The following is a 16,095-nucleotide window of genomic DNA, read 5'->3' as shown; positions in this document are numbered from 1 at the left end:
ACATTGGGTCTGTCCTCCTGGCAGGGTATATATGTGATCAAGTGGTAAGTGCTAGAGCTGATTTTCCTATTTGGATGGATTTAGACATTTTGCTTGCACTCCTGTACTGTTCTTACACCTAGACTTCAGCTGCTTTGCTCTGTTAAACGCTGAGGGGTCCTGAATGGAAACACTGGAAGGGAAGAATATTCCAAAGGGAACTGACACTTGGCATGAAGTCCCCTGGCACTGCTCTTCTTGTGACAGGCACAGAGGGGACATGAGCCAGTTCCATGCTCTCCTGTGTCCTTGTGGCTGCAAGGATGAGGAAACAGGTTTGTGTGTCTGCTTGAGGAGAGCTGCAGCAGGGACAGTGCAAACAGGCCCGGCCTGATGACCAGTTGTATCTGCCATGTACACAGGTGATCCAGTCACTCAGCTATAAAAGTGAGTGGTCTGTGGATGTGCAGGAGGCAGAACTGATAGGGGGAGAAGTCTTAGCTTTTCTTAATCCTGTAGAGGGGGTGCAAAGGGGCCTTGAGACATATAAGCCTTTCAACCTTGCTGCTTTCAAACACAAGGAAATATCTGTGTGCCTGAAAAATCTCTCTGTTCTCACCAGACTGTTTTCACCCTGTAATACGGGAGTATAAGAGGCTCCTCAGTGACACACATTCTAGTTCCTCTTTGTTAATGTGACATTCTGTTATTTTATTAAAACACCAAAGAGCATATCAAGCCTGTAATCAAAAATACTACCAGAGAGAATTTCAGTCTAGCAAATGAAAGTCAGAAAGTCAGTGGGAAAAGGGGATTATTCTGATCAGCAAAACATTCCTGGTTTACCAAACTTGTCCTCTCTGGGCACTTTGGCTACTGGGTTGTTTGCAGTAGGTGGAAAACCTCATTTCATGCCACGAAGGACTGAATTAGTCCTCCAGACATTGTATGAGTCCTGGAAAAGGAGGTGCAATGTTCTGTTTCTCTCAGGGAGGTAACTCTGAGGGACATCGCAGACATGCAACCTAGATGTGGGTGACAGAGGTGTTTTACCAGTCAGCCTTTCTAATTTCTTTCAAAATCTATTTGCCCTGCCCTTGGACCTTCGATCATGCTGTGATTTCATTACTGGCAGGCTGTGTTATAAACCAGACTCATGTGCAGCCCTCTATTTCAAACTCTGTTGATGCAATTTGTCTTTATACAAACATGTCATGGTCACTTTTGCCACATGGTCTCATTTAGTGGTTATGACACATCTAATTCTTTCTCATTTCTCTAGCAAGTAACAGTTTGACCCTCTTTTTAGAGAAGTCTTCTGTGTCTTCTGGCACGTAGGTGTATTTTGTAGCAACTTCAGTATTAATTAACCTTGGATCCAAAAACTTCTTAGACAATGGCAGAATTCCTGTTCAAGAATCTCTGAAATGAGGAATCTCATAATGTGCTGTCAGATATTTTGTTCTGTGCTAAGACAGATAACTTGAATCCAACAGGACTTCATCTATCCAGCGCTCTTGTCATTTGTATGGATTTCTCGTTTACTCAATTTGACTCTGCATTGATGGTGTGCTTGGAATGACGCATCAAAGAGGAACACACAAACGAATCACTACTTATTAGGAATGCACCCAAAACTTGGTACAAAACCTGCACAATTTTTTACTTTTATTAACCTCATTCCTTGTTGTGCAAAGCTTGCTTCATAAAAATGAGAATAGTTTTTTCCCATTTCATTCAGTCTGAACAGTGTCTGGACCATGGACAATCAGTAACCTCTAGAAACATCATGGACCCTTTAGCCAATTTGTCTTTACGATTTTGGTTGATGCCATAGATTGACAGCCTTTCCAACAGCCCCTCCTCTGTGATCTCATACTAGCTAACACCTTGGACTCTCAATCTTTGAAGAGTATCTTTGGCATCTTCTTTTATTTCTCCAAGGCTTTTCCTCTTGCCAGTTAGGTTCACAGAAGCACAGAATGTCTGAGGTAGGAAGGGACCTCGGAGGTTATCTTGTCCAGCCTCACTGTTCAAGCAGTGCCAAGGGCCACCTTGAGCCAGTTGTCCTGGACCATACCCAGATGGCTTTTGAGTTCCTTCAAGGATGAAGATGCTGCAGCCTCTCCGGGAAACCCATGCCAATGCTCAGTTGCCCTCATGGTGAAGAAGTGCCTCCTGGTGTTCAGAGGAAACTTCCTGTGTTTCAGTTTGTGCCCATTGCCTCTGGTCAATGTGCACCACTGAGAAGAGCCTGGCTCCATCTTCTTTGCACTCCCCTTTCAGACACCTGTGCACATTGACAAGATGGCCCTGAGCCTTCTCTTCTCCAGGGTGAACAGTCACAGTGCTCTCAGCCTTTCCTTATATGAGGAGTTCAGTTGCAACAACTCAGCTGCAACAAAGCAGAAAGACCTTGTGTAACTATTACTTTACCCATTATTTAAAGTTCTGTATTTTAGCAGATTTTTTTTCCCATTACTTACATATTTCAGGATTTTTAACTGCTTTTTTCACAGCAGCTCTTTTTAAATAATCTTATTCATTTGTTTGTTTATGCTCCATTAAACAGTCTTATCTTGGCATGCAGCAGAGAAAAATGCATAAAGTTCTGTTGATGAGAAAAAAAACAGAAAGAATTTTAAGAAAATACAGCCACAATCCTTTTGGTGGGTGCCAAAGGGAGCTCTATTTCTCTGTGTAACATCCCAGGTCAAGCAGTAATGTCTTCACTGGCAACTCATTCTGTAAAGTACACCCAGGTGAGGCTGCCTACTACAAACTCTACTTTTGTAATTAGTCTTGGTGAAGGCAAAGATGTTAGGCTTAGTTTTGCTACGTGGACCCCCTGGGAGGCTATTTCAGAAAATTAATTTTATCAAAAGAAGTGCTTGCTGTGATGTAGATGTGCTTGACTTGATCTGTCATGTTTCCTTTACTTCTTTGTTTCTTTCTTTCTGTCAATCACAAACCAGTTTGTGGCAAAGGCTGGTTTCAAAACAGCTATTTAAATCGTCAGCAGGGCTTTGTCCTTCAGAGACATTTAGTTAACTCATTTTACATTTCTTTCTGCTGAGAACAACATTTCTCTCCAATGGTTTTCTAGCATGCACGACGCAGAGCCATTGTGCCTGGATGCTGTTCTGCTGTGCTGAGGCTGTCTCTGCTGTAGCGCAAGGCAGTCTAGCCACCACTGCGTCCCTGCCCTATTTACCATAGCTTTTTAAATTAGGTGTGTATTTGTTCCTGCAGTGTTAGCTTGTGCTTCCGTCTGCGCAGTAAGTAACCTTAAGCAGCTGTCAGCTACAGTGTTAAAACATTTATTTTTCACAAGGGCTGTGCTGTTGTGGCCACTGCTACAGATGCATCTCAGCTGAGAATTAATCTTAAAAAGCAAGCCAGCTCAGGCCCGGCAGTCATCTGATTCTGCCCATCAGAAGCACAGTCCTCACTGCCATTACAAGTACCCACGGTGATTCCAAGGTCAAGTGGTCAAGTGCCCTTCAGCTATTTTTGTGAATTAATAATATCTCAGACAGCCCAATACTTCAGATTTGTACAATACTGTTTTATTTCCCTACAACTTTCTCTAATGGAACCATCAATGTTGTAGTCTGCTAGCTAGTTTATGGCAGAAACAGGGGACCTTTCCCAAGCGGCATTTTCATCCAGAGCAGAAAATTCTCTAACAACTTCTGCCTTTCTGTTTACACTCACTGCTGAATGGCAGTCCTGTTGACATGCACATGCTGGCATTGATAGCTAGCTTGCAGTGGTTTTTTTAGTGCCTGTGCATTTTTAGGCAAGATCTGTATTGCAGGCCTCCACTGCCTCTCAACCTGCCAGATCTCACCTCTGTCTGTGTAGCTGTACATGACATCTCCATGACACAACTTGAAACTGGAAATGGGACAACTTTGCTATCATGACCAACCCTGTGAGGAACAAATGTGAGCCCTCCAGAGTGGCTTTCATGAGCCAGAGGGTTGCAGTAGGCTGTAATATGTGGTGTCCTCTGCACAGTGGCACGAAGACTTTCTGATCCCTAACTTGCCAGAGGTTTACACCTTCTCCTCCACCTGTTCTCTCTTCCAGGAAGAGAAATTCATGTGACCTTTCCTCCATGAGGCACTGCAATGATGAGAGCTCCTCTGTGTCATAGTCTGTACATTTTGAAATGGTCCCCGTTGTGTGATGGGAATCGGGAATACAAATGTATGAGCTCCATTTGCAAGACCAGAGATCAGTTTCCTCTTTTGGCAGCTTCACATACCCCTTGCTGAATACTGATTTCTTTTATTGTATGTTACAGTCCAGGGTCTCATATCACTGATGTGGCTGCTGAGTATCGTGAGCAAGCTTCAGTCACCCAAAACACAATTGCAAATTTTCAAGGCACAGGATCATTATAAATCTCTGTGTCTAACTTTTCTCAAGGAAATTAATGTTTGTGACGGAGGCAGAAAACAGTAACCTACCTCTCCCTCTCCCAAAAGCTGTCTGGGCATGGGAAATCACTCATTACTCTCTTCCTAGGTCAAAAGAAAGCTCTGCTGTGTGGCTCTTGGAGTACAGTGAATGAGTGGCTATGTTGAGAGCTGGACCTACCCCTGCACATGCAGCCTCTACATCGTCTCTTTTCCCTCCCCGTACCTCACAAGCATCTGGAATTCCCGAGGTGCACACTTCAATTCTTTCTCTTTTTGCCTCACTGCCGCGTGCCTCACAGGCTCTGAGCCGGCTCTGCACCCAGCTGACACACGGCTATCACTGCTGCCAAATCACCACCTGCACAGAGTTCAAACCATCTAAAACCACAGCACTTTTCTGGCCACGAGTGACCTTGCCAACTTCAGAGCCCTTCAGTACCCACGTGGACCTACATCCTCCTCAGATGAGTGTCTTTCCCTGCTCTGTAGGTCCTCAGGGCTGTTTGTGGGCTGTAGCTCCTGCAGCTGGCTGCAGGACCCAGAGATAGAGAATGCAGGATCTAATTATCTGCTTGCAAAAACGGCTGCTGTAGCTGCGACATGACACAGATCTCCTCTGCTGGTAGATTTCACAGCTGCAAAGCATCAAGTAAGGGCAGCTCTGCTGTCTGCAGCTTTGCATGCTGCAGTGCTGTGAACAAGCTTGGGACACGGCTGCTGTGCTGTGTGACAGCCCTCAGCTCTGTCAGCAGCAGTGTGAGCAAGTGCCAGAGGCTCAGGGCACCAGGGCAGCTGGTGTCTAAGCAAGGTGAACAGTGTGAGAACAAATGCAGTCTCAAAAGGACCAAGTCCCTAGGTGACCTGCCTGCTTGTATTAATGTATATGCTGGCATGTGAGAGCAGGGGTTCAGTGCTGGTGGAGGTGGTGCAGGGCTGCAGAGGCTCTTATTCAGGCTGGACTGACAGCAGGAACACAAAGTCCACTTAAACCTCAGGTTCTCTTCATACCATGGTTGCCTCATCCCTGCAAGGGAGGACTGGTCTGGCTGATCAGGTCAGTGCTACTTGCAGGAAGGAGGTTTTGCTGTTGTGGTGAAGAAAGTAAAAAAGGGACAAATCCCCATCCCATACACAACAAAAAGAAGAGAGCTCATGTGTTAAGAAGGCGAAAAAATGTATGGTCTCTTGGCAGGAGGGGGAATGCTGGCAGGGTGAACAATGAAAATCCCAGGCAGGATGAACCCTGTGTAGGGGCTGAAGAGCACAGTGTGTATGGCGGTCAGATGTGGGTTTCTGGAGCCTTTACCCAAACACCACAGTGCTGGGGCTTCCCTAACCACCCTACTGTGGTGCCACCAGCCCTCTGCTGCCACAGTGCCTGTGCTATCTGTCTCCATCAACATAGTTCTTTGAACAAAAGGTTTTTGAGGTTGGACATCCTCCTGGCCTCTAACAGTCATGCTTTTACAGGTGCAATCTAGTGGCTTTTGCAGCCCTCCCTCACCCACACAATCTGGAGAGCTGGACTTTACTTCACCCACTGTGCCCTGCTGCTGCTGTAGAATGACCCCACAGCAGTAAGTATGAGGAAAACCTTCAAGGGACTAAGCTGTGGAAGAGCCATGTAAGGCAGATCTTTAACTTTGACCCTAGCCTCCTGCCTGCTGCAGCAGTCAAGCTTTTCTGTGCAGTCTCCTCTCTGAGCCCCAACCCTATTTTTCCTGATTTCTCTGGAGATTTGGTAAGGTGACAGCCCAAGGGCAAAGAGCTTCAGCACACAGTCTTCTGGAGCAACTGCTTCAAAGCTGCCTCCAAGGCTTCCTCATCAAAAACAAAATATATGTTACATAGGGCTTCCATGTTGTGAGTTTTTTCCTGTTTTTCTTTTTTCATATTTCAAAATTGCTTGCTATAAAGGCGGATTCCTGGTTAGGAAGATGCTGGTGTGGAGAAGCCAAACTTGATGGACATTATGCTGGAGGAAACCTGTTTACAAAAGGAGATGTATCACTGTGTTTTCCAGCCTGGTATTCCCTTGGCCTACAAACATGAGGGGAACCGGGACAGCACAGTGCACCAAGACCCAAGACATAAACCTCAGAGCATGGGAGGGTGTGTGTGGATTTCATGCAGTATGCTCTCCCATGATGCCAGTAAGAGCATGTTATAGCACACTGCTTGCATATGGAAACAACAGGAAGGCCCTGGCATGAAAATGTGCAGAAGTATTTTTACAATCTGCCCTGAATACTGTGAGTGATTGATTAAGTCTGTTGAAGCCACTAACATCCCCACTGCCCATGGCAGAAGAGCTATCCTGAACAGTTCTCACAGAAAGAAAACCTTGAAAGTCAGAGAAGAGAGCTCAAACCCGGGAGGAAAGGGTCAGCAGGAGAGATAAAAGCTTTACTGAAGAGTTCTGAACAGACTGGAGGAGGCAAACCAGTGGTGGCTTGGAGAAAAAGGGCTGACACTAGCAGAGAAAGGGTCATGTGTGTGCCCATGTGTCCTTTGAACGTCTCATAGGTGAGCTTATCTCATCATCTCTGAGGAGCAGGAACAGAGGCGACCACCAGCATGGGGGATCCCTCTGCCTTCCATTCCCCCAGCAGCTGTGACCCGCAGAGCTCAGCCCGCCCCATGCGGTGGCTTGTAGGATGTCTCTCGCCAGCACGCCTGTAACTGCCTTTACCTTTGGGGGTCTGGCCACTTGGGCTGGGCTAGCAGCTCATGCACATGGAGATTGCTCTGCAAGAGGGATTTTGGCTCCTATCCAGAGTGTGGCTTACTTTTAAGTCTAGAAATGCATAACAAAACATGAATAAATAGCATTCCCTTCCCCACTTTGCTTATTAATGTCTAGGTGGCTTCAGGAGCAGACAGCTGAAGTCCTTGCAAGACACTGGCAACAGAATGAATAGGCTGCCTGTGGAGAAGCAGCCCCAGACTCTGTTTTACCACCTCAGAGTTCTCTCTTCTCTCTAATCCTTCTTTTATCTTCATGAGTTACAAATGAGAGCTCTGAAAATGAAGGCACACAGCTGTACCAGAAGACAGAAAAAATTCCTTATGAAGAAAGATGAGGGTCCAAGTCATGGATTTAAAACCATGAAATGATTTCCACCCTTGAGACTTTACTTGCATTGTAGGCTCTCTGAGAATGTGCAGGGATTTGGGGCTTCATGAAGAATTTTTTTGACACTGTGTTTCTGTTAGAAAACTGACTCGTGAGGCTCTTGTTGTTTGGCAGAAGTGTATCCAATTGGAAATCCACGGATGGGACTCGGGCATGTTAAGTATTTGTTTAGAAAAGCAATTGGCTGCTGTGTTGCCCCTCACCTTGGCTTCTAGCCTCCTGCCTTTGAGTCCAAGAGCTTTAACCAGGCTAGGAAACTTGTTTTGGTTTTGGTTTCGGTTTTTTTTTGTATCCAAAGGGTAGTCATCCCTCAGCCTTTTTCACAGAATCACAGAATGGTTTGGGTTGGAAGGGACCTTAACATCCTGAATGCTTCATTTGGCAGAGCCAGAGGTTTTCCAAATGGTGAACCAGAGGATTTCAGAGCCTTCAGCAGATGTTGGTGCCTCTTAGATGAATTCCCATACCTAACTGTGTGCTGACTCCTTATCAAATATATTGCAAGGTGGGAAGGATTCACTCACACCTCTCAATGGTCTCTGCATGCTTTTTATTCATGGATACACAAAGGAAGGTAGTTAACAGTGATGGTATCTTGCAGCAGAGAGAAAAATCAAGGGAGAAAAGATTCCTTAGCCTGGCTAAAGGCAGTAAGTGCCTGGGCTCTGACCATGCTGACCTGGCTCATCTTGGGTGTGGAAACAAAGCATCTCTGACTTGTCCAGCACTCCACACATGGGAAAAGATTGGTGAAGTTATAAGAGATGTAGGAAACAAACTGGAAACACTTGATGGTAGTTTGGCTACAAAGTCTGTGTTAGTCGGACAGGCTCCATCAGAGCCAGTGAGGTGACGGGTGAGAGGTGGGGTGGAAGCCTGCAGTGGACGGAGTACAAACAGCTGCACCAAAAGCCCTTATTCTTCAGAGTTCAGAGCCTTTGACTGGCTATAGGTGAATGTGCCTCTGCAGAATATATAAAGGAAGGTTTGTCATGGCAGCACTGACAAACCAGGGCACTGTCAGAGCTGCATGAAGTGATGGACATGAGCTGCTCTGTGGCAGCTCACGAACCAGCTCAGTCGTTCCCAGCAGTTCTGGGGCAGTATTTATAATTGAAGAGCTCTGGGAGGCTTGCAGGCTTGTGGTTCTTCATCAATTAGGACTAAAAGGTTCCACTTATTAACAACTGGATTGTTTAAATAACCGCTCCCATCAAGTACTTTGGCTGTTGAGCACTCAGAAACTTGAGTGCTCAGTGAGTTGTGCAGTGCCTCGCAGATGCCTCTCTCTGCAACCTCTGTGCCAACCCCACTGACCCCTGCTCCCCTCCAGTGCCCTGATGGAGGACACTGATCCTTGCCCACTGCCCACCACCTCTTGCCCCCATTTCCATAGGACTACTTTCCTGTCTGTACACATATAGACCCACAGCACTTCCCCCACGGTAATGTGCTCACACTCCTGTGCATCAATTAGGCTGCTTTTTGGAGGAAAAGTGGATTTTATGTTCAGTGCTGGCACTGGAGGGACAGAGGTTGGATCTTGATGGAATAGATGACGTGTCACGTTTTGCTTTCTTCTCCCCTAGTGCTCCTGGGACACACTCATGCAGTGCTTGTACTGTTTTTGCTGAACATGTTTTTCCACTCTTTCCTCACATTTTGCAGTTTCATTGCTCTCCCCAAAACCAGAAAAATAAAACAAAGACATACTTTCAGAGTAAAACTTTCACCAGAGCATGTCGAGGTCTGACCAGGACCCGCATAGATGGAGTTCCTGCCATAGGTTTTTCAGGCCAGAACAATAGTACGTCACAACTTAGGGGTGTCTGCAGCTAAGAGAGAATCTGCATCCTCCTCCACCTTCCCTGGGCTTTGTTGCAGGTTCATTGTGCTAAGCTCATGCAGAGTGCTTCACCAGCCAATTAAGGAACAACTCCTCCAGCAGTCAGAATCACAACCACATCCTGGACTTGTGAAGGCAACAACTGGAACTTGAAAGAGGCAGGGAGTCCATTTGCCACAGCACAGCTTAGGAGCCTTTCTCTTGATTTGTGGATTCCCATGACAGGCTTCAGACCATGTAATCAGCTGTGTCAGGCACAGGAGATCCCAGGATGGGGGTAGAAGTGAGGTGAAGCTGGGACAGAGGAAAGAAGCTTCTCATTTCTCTGTGTGCACCCACTTTTTTGGTGTTTTGGAGTGTGTCTGTTCCTGTTAGTGTTGAGTAGACAACCTCTTGAAAAGGGACTTGCAATGGTCCCGAAATGGCCAGTCCCAACAATGGTCTGGTTTCTCTGCTTTTCTGGATGGATGCAGCCCTCAGTGATGTGCTTTTGCAGAAGGTTTCTGGTATGCCGCCAGTGCTGGAAGACTTGGTATGAGAGGAGCTGCTTGACTTTGAGGCCCCCTGACTCTCAGGTCCATTGCACAACTCTTTGTTAACCTTTCCATGCACACGCTCTTCAGTGAGCACAGCAGTTCCATTTCTCTCTCTTGGGTATCCCACTATCTGTTCCAGAAGAATCCATTTGTTATTGTGAGCTCAAATAGGCTCAACCCTCTGCCAGCTCTGCTCCTCCACTGCTCCCTCTGCTTCATCCGGAACCTCTCCTGTGCACAAGGGACATTTTGGTATGTCCTACACTCTCAGGCCCTGGGGAACAAAAATGGAACTGAAGTTTATTGATAGAACTAGTGAAGGATTTCCTTTTCTCTCCTTGAACTGCAGTGAATGAGAGAGAGGGAAAAGTCTAATTGTTTTCTCTGGATGTACTGATAATATTTCATTCATCTGTGGTAAAGATAACACAACATACTTCAGCCTACCTGGTGCTATGTCTTCCTACTTCCAAACTAAACTCCCTTATTCCTCTGCTCTGAATACCAGCCCTGGAACTTCATAAAGTGTTTAACATCAGTCATGATTTATATCTCTGCTGCCATCTCCTTCAGTCACTTTGGTGGATGGAGCTGGTTTGTAAGGACAGGTTGAAGTGCTTGTGTTGTGTTTGTCCTCTTAATCCAGGTGCTGTAGGTGAGCTGCCTCTAAAGACATCTTATTCTTACAGAAGCCAACAGCTCAAAGATCATGGGTCAGAGCAACGAAGCAGTGTGAGAAGCGTAGACGGTAAACAGCCTCATTTGGTCTGTGTTTCTTTTGCAGAGTGCCTGCTTTTATAATTTATTTGAGGTAGAAGTTAGAGACTGCAACTAGGACCTTAGAGCTATCAGTAACCCCAGAGACTGATGAAAGTTGTTGAAGTTTCCTTGCTTTGCTTTTTTAAGTGCCAGGCTTGGACTCTTCTGATTTAATGAAATCTCCAGTGGTGTTTAGAACATAAGAAGTTAGATTTGGTGATTGCAAAAGAAGGAAAACTTCCCTAAGCACATCCTCAATGGACAGCCTCAACCTGCCTTGGTTCAGTGTATAGGTGTTGTGATTACAGTGCAAACCCCATAGGACCATGACTATTTTCTGAATGCTCTAGGGGCAGGAACAGAGCACCTGCGATTACCCCTATCACATGTATGTCCCTGCACAAGTGAGTATATGTGAGCTGGAAGGGGATCTGAGATGCAATAAATGAGGCTGGCATGTGGCCAGAATTGTTCAATGCATGCCATTTGTGGAGAATCTCCATGGATGCCTTTATGCAAAGAAACATAGCTTACATCTCTCCTCCTGAGAGACAAGATTGCACACCTCCCCCCCCCTCCCCCCCCACACCTTGTCTAGCAGTAAAATATTCCTTCAACCCCAATGGACCTCTTTGGAGCTCTCCAGGTTCTGACTGGATTCTCTTGCTTGCAGCCACTGCCCAGGCTCTTATGACTGCATAGAAGATGAAAGTTATGCAAATAGGGAAATTATTGTTTTCCAGCTCTGTAAGCTCATTTTCACATGGTCAGCACACATGCTTATGCACATACAAAACCAACAGCCTTCTGCAATTGGAAATAACTGTGTTCCTGTTGAAAATGTCTGAGGAGATGACAGAGGTGGAGCAGTCTGGCTTCCCTCAGACAGCAGTGCTGAAGCACCAGGGGAAGAAGGTTGCTGTACTTCTCCCTAAACAGCTTTTCATTCTGACCATCCAGACACAAATATTCCTCCCTGGAAACCAGCAATAATCCTTCCTATGCAGAGGAGGGCAGGAGCTCCTGAGTTGCCACTGTTCACTTGTGCGTGGTGCCTGTTAAACAAAGACCTCTTTGGGCCCCTCCAGAACAGGATATTTTTTTTTTCAGGAGTGTCTTCTTAATTTCTCTGTGAAGTACTTCTTGGGCACAGTTTGTGGCACAGCTCCCCTACCCTGCACTTAGCTGCCCATCAAACAGAGAAAAGGCAAATGATCACTATAATTGCCCTTTGGGCTGTGCTGGTTGGCTATATTCCCAGCTACAGAGGCTGCCATGACCTTCTTGGGTCAAGGCTAGCAGACCCAGAAGAGCAGAGAAATGAGAAAATGGGGCTGGGCAGCGCAGAGCGTTAGCTCCTATTTGGCATGGAGGCTGCCTTAAGTGATGGGATGGACAAACTCACCCGTCTTGCAAAGGAAATGATAACTGCTTGTTTCTTGCCTCTTCCGCTGAAGATTCTGGTGGTTGTTAGACTCTGGGGCTTTGTCTACGGGGTGTGTGAGTGGTGATCCTCTGCTTTCCACAGCTGGCCTTTTGCTGGGGCCATGCTGGGCCTTGGGAGGAGAGCACTTGGGCTTTTGAGCAAAGTCTTGATCTCCTGAGTGAAGGCCAAGGCAGCCCCATGGTCTTCCCCTGGGGTGGCAGTGGTCTTGCACCTGCAGCTAGCGCAGCATCTTCCCAGATATATGGGCTTTAGCACAGGGTTTGTGCCACTGGTGTCCTCGCTGGTTTTTATTGCCAGGTCAGTTGTGCATTTACGTGGGTAACTGAAGCCTTTAACAGCTCTCTAGCTGTGGGGAGCAAGTTTCTCTCTTTGACGAAAAATGCCTACCACAGTGCCAGGCTCCCCTTATATCCACGGGAGAGGAAGGGCACGATTTATCTCATCCCTATGTACCTATCTCAAATAGATCAAAGAATCACAATGTAAAAGTAGCTGTCTCTCCTTTGACTGCAAGCAATTCTAGCTCCATTTTCTATGTTATGCTTTTATCTGTGCTTAGACACCAAAAATTACATGGCATTAATCACACCTGGGCATCTAGCTCCTTCCTCACATCAGGAGTGCATCTTCTGCCACTTCTGTTGCTCTCATTTTCAAATGAGAGCCTTTGCCTCCTAATATATATCAAAAATATCCCCTGCCAAGCTGCAAGTGGTACAGAGCATGGAGATGCTGACCACAAATGAACATTTGTCAGGGAAAAAATTCACTTTACCCTGCCCCTGTCGAGAGTTTTTATGGAAGACTGGGCCAGCCTTGGGGTTGTGGGCTCAAGGGGTTTTTTGTTTGTCTCTGGGACCTCCTGGCAATCCAAATTGTAATTGCCTTCAGGGTTTCATTGTAACATCTGAAGTCCTGCAAATTAAGGCTTCTGTGGTGTGAGGGGTTACCCTGCTGCTGCACACCTCAGGGGACTTTGGTGCCAAATGCAGCTTCTCTTAATTATGCCCTTGCTTGTCAAACAGAGGCCATGCTTTCTTTTGATCTCCTGAAACCTTGTTTTGTGCATGAAAACAGAGGACATGAATTCATAGAGATATTCAGAATGGTTTCTCTTGTTTCTTTCTGTGTCCCTGGAGTCGGGTTGGGTTTTTTTTTTTTTTTTGGTGTGTACGGTCCTTTTCACTTGCCTGGGGCTTGGTCAAACTATCTGTTTCTATTCCTCCTCTGCATATCCTATCCTCTGAATCTTCATGTTTCTTTTCTACTCTTGTAGGTTTTCTTGTTCTTTGCCAAGGTCAGTGTGTGTTCAAGCTGGAAGGAGTAGCCCAGTATTCCCTGTCTCTTAGGCCTGCAATGATGATTCCTCTTATAAATTCTCTGGAAGTGTCCTGAACAGCTCTGCACCACTCTTCTGAAGGATTTTACAGTCTCCTCCAGTACTTGGTAATGCTGGCTAAATCTCTCATATATCACGTTATGCCTCCCAATAAACTGAGCATCAAAGGCTTTCTTCACCTTCTCATAATATCTTTTTTCTTCTTTCCTTCCCGGGAATGTCAGCAGCATTCCAGTCACCACCTTGGGCCAAGAGCTTACTTGTAGCCATTTGTATCCCAGATGAGACCTGGTGTTCCCTGAAGTGCCCATGCCTTCCCAGCCAGGTGATCCAGCTTCCTGGAATTCTGCCATTAGATGTCCCAAGGGCTGAACTTGTTACAAGAAGTGCAGGTATTGTCCCTGTTATTAAAAGAACAAGTTATTATGCATAAGCAGGAGCTTTTCTAAGATTGTTCTCAAGAGCTGTGTGCTCCTGTTATTCGCTGCCTGTGGGAAGGGCTGCATGATCAGACATGGCCAGTGTGTCTAACCCTTCCCCTCTCTGTTTAAAATCTCCTGCTGAGAGCCACGAAGCCCATGCCACTTTTCTGTGAGTGGTGATGGGGAAGGGATCACTGTGAATAACACACATTTTTTTACTTGTCTTTGCCAGTGCTGTTGGCCGAGTTGATAAAAGAAATTTTGGTATGGTTCATATGAAATCCATGGAGACAGTTCATATGTGGCTGTGCAAGACGGAGGCACAGGAGCGTCCCTGTTTTTTGGTAATGTGCTCCTGTCCACATCTGCCCTTTAACAGGAGCTACACATCTAAGGCTCCTGGTTAAAGAGTGAGCACTCTCTCCAAATCTCGCTCACCACCAGCATCCGCTGTTCTCTTGCCTGTCTTTTCTTGAGCTTTTTCCTGCTTTGGCTACATTTAATTGATTCTAATGCTGGATACTTGGTACACCTTTCCTCAGCCTTTTTTCTTCTTGCTGCTTTAACATAGTTTCTGGGATGTGCTCTGGATCATCTCTACTCCCATTGCTTTGTGTGCTGTGACCTCTGTGGGCTTTTTTGTCCTCATGTGGGATATTTTCTTTTTCCACTCAACATGTAAAGCAAAGCTGCTTTTTCTCTTTATTCTTCCCTGCTCCCTTCACTGACTCAGGCCTTTGCAGTCAGGTTGCTGCTGCCTGGTGGGCACTGAAGAGCACAAACTCCTAAGGCAAAACATCTGTTACCAGGATGATCTGCCAGGAAGAGGCATAGCTGTGTCCTATTGCCTCTCTTGGACCTGCCTTCCCACTAAGCACTGTGTGGATTGCAAACATCAGTTCCTGTCCATGTCCCCTCTGGGAAGCAGATGCACATGAGGCAAATAGATGTGGTTCTTTCTGATCAAGAATAAGCATGCTTTCTCTGCCCTTTTTCCCTGCTGATGCAGGACCAGTCTTAGTAACAGCTCTGCCTAAACAAAAAGCCTGAGAACAGAGAAACCATTCGTATCCTCTGAAGGCTTCCCTGAACGATGCTTTCTGGGTGGATGGTGCCAGATGTGCAGAGTGGGGGGGAGCATTGACCCTTCTCTCCCATGTTCAAACCCTGTTCTCCCCACTGCCAGATAGACTGGGACAGGAGCTCTGCTTAATTAATCTTCATTGAAAGAATTTCTGTCTCCAGACATTATCTTCTGTATTTACCTGATGACAAAGTTCCCTGTACAGTTTCTTAATTACAGGCCTGTTCCAAGGGAATTAATTTGTTGGAAATGCAAAGGGGGTAAGAGAAATCTTTGAAGAGCAGGTAAGAAATTTAGGCCAAATCTTTTTCCATTTTAGGGAGACAGTATAAGTGCAGATCTGGAATGCTAGGCAGAGTGCTTCTGCTTGTTCTCCTATAGGAGACACTGGAGAAAACCAAGACTGAGATTAGTTACTACATCTCCTCCCAAAGACCTCATCACCACATCTGAAACTACTCTGGATTTTTGTGGCCCAGAGCAGCTCATGCTATCCTGCTTTCCTGGTGAGGCAGGGAGCCATCAAGTGTGCTGCTTGCCTGTGCTGTCCACAGCTTGTCCCTGTGGCAGGGAAGTGGACAGAGAGCAAGGCAAGAGGGGGACCATGCCAAGCTCATGATTTCCCCAGAAGCCTCTGCATCTGTGGTGCCAGCATGCTGGGGCTGTCTCCTGAAATGACACAAGACGCTCAGCAGAGACTGAAGACCCTGCATGCTTGACCTCCATGCTAGTGCTCCATCCCTGACCAACAGGCCACCAGAGGTTAACGCTCATTCTGCACCCCTACCCCTCTCCAGGGAGCCCAAACAAAACATCTGTGTTGGTCTCTGCTCCTCAGTTTGTCCTGTCTGATGGATTTATCCTTTAGCAAATCCCAACTTTCCTAATGCACATTGAAATTTTTCATCAATTTTCAGAGAGGCTTTATTGAGGATCTGTGCTATCTTCAAATATACTCTTCATTTGCTCTTCAGTTTTCAGCTTCTTAATACAGCAGGGGAAAAGCCTCCTCTCTTTTCTGCTTTATCACTTTATTGGCCAAAGAGTAGCAGGACAGGCGTTGGTTATTTCCTTTCCCTGATCCATTCTTTTCCTCCTCCTTGTCTTACAGTGAATT

The sequence above is a fragment of the Corvus cornix genome, chromosome 1A (genome assembly GCF_000738735.6).
Source record: "Corvus cornix cornix isolate S_Up_H32 chromosome 1A, ASM73873v5, whole genome shotgun sequence".
Lineage (NCBI taxonomy): Eukaryota > Metazoa > Chordata > Aves > Passeriformes > Corvidae > Corvus > Corvus cornix.
The sequence above is the reverse complement of the archived record's forward strand: the minus strand, read 5'-3'. Positions refer to the sequence as shown.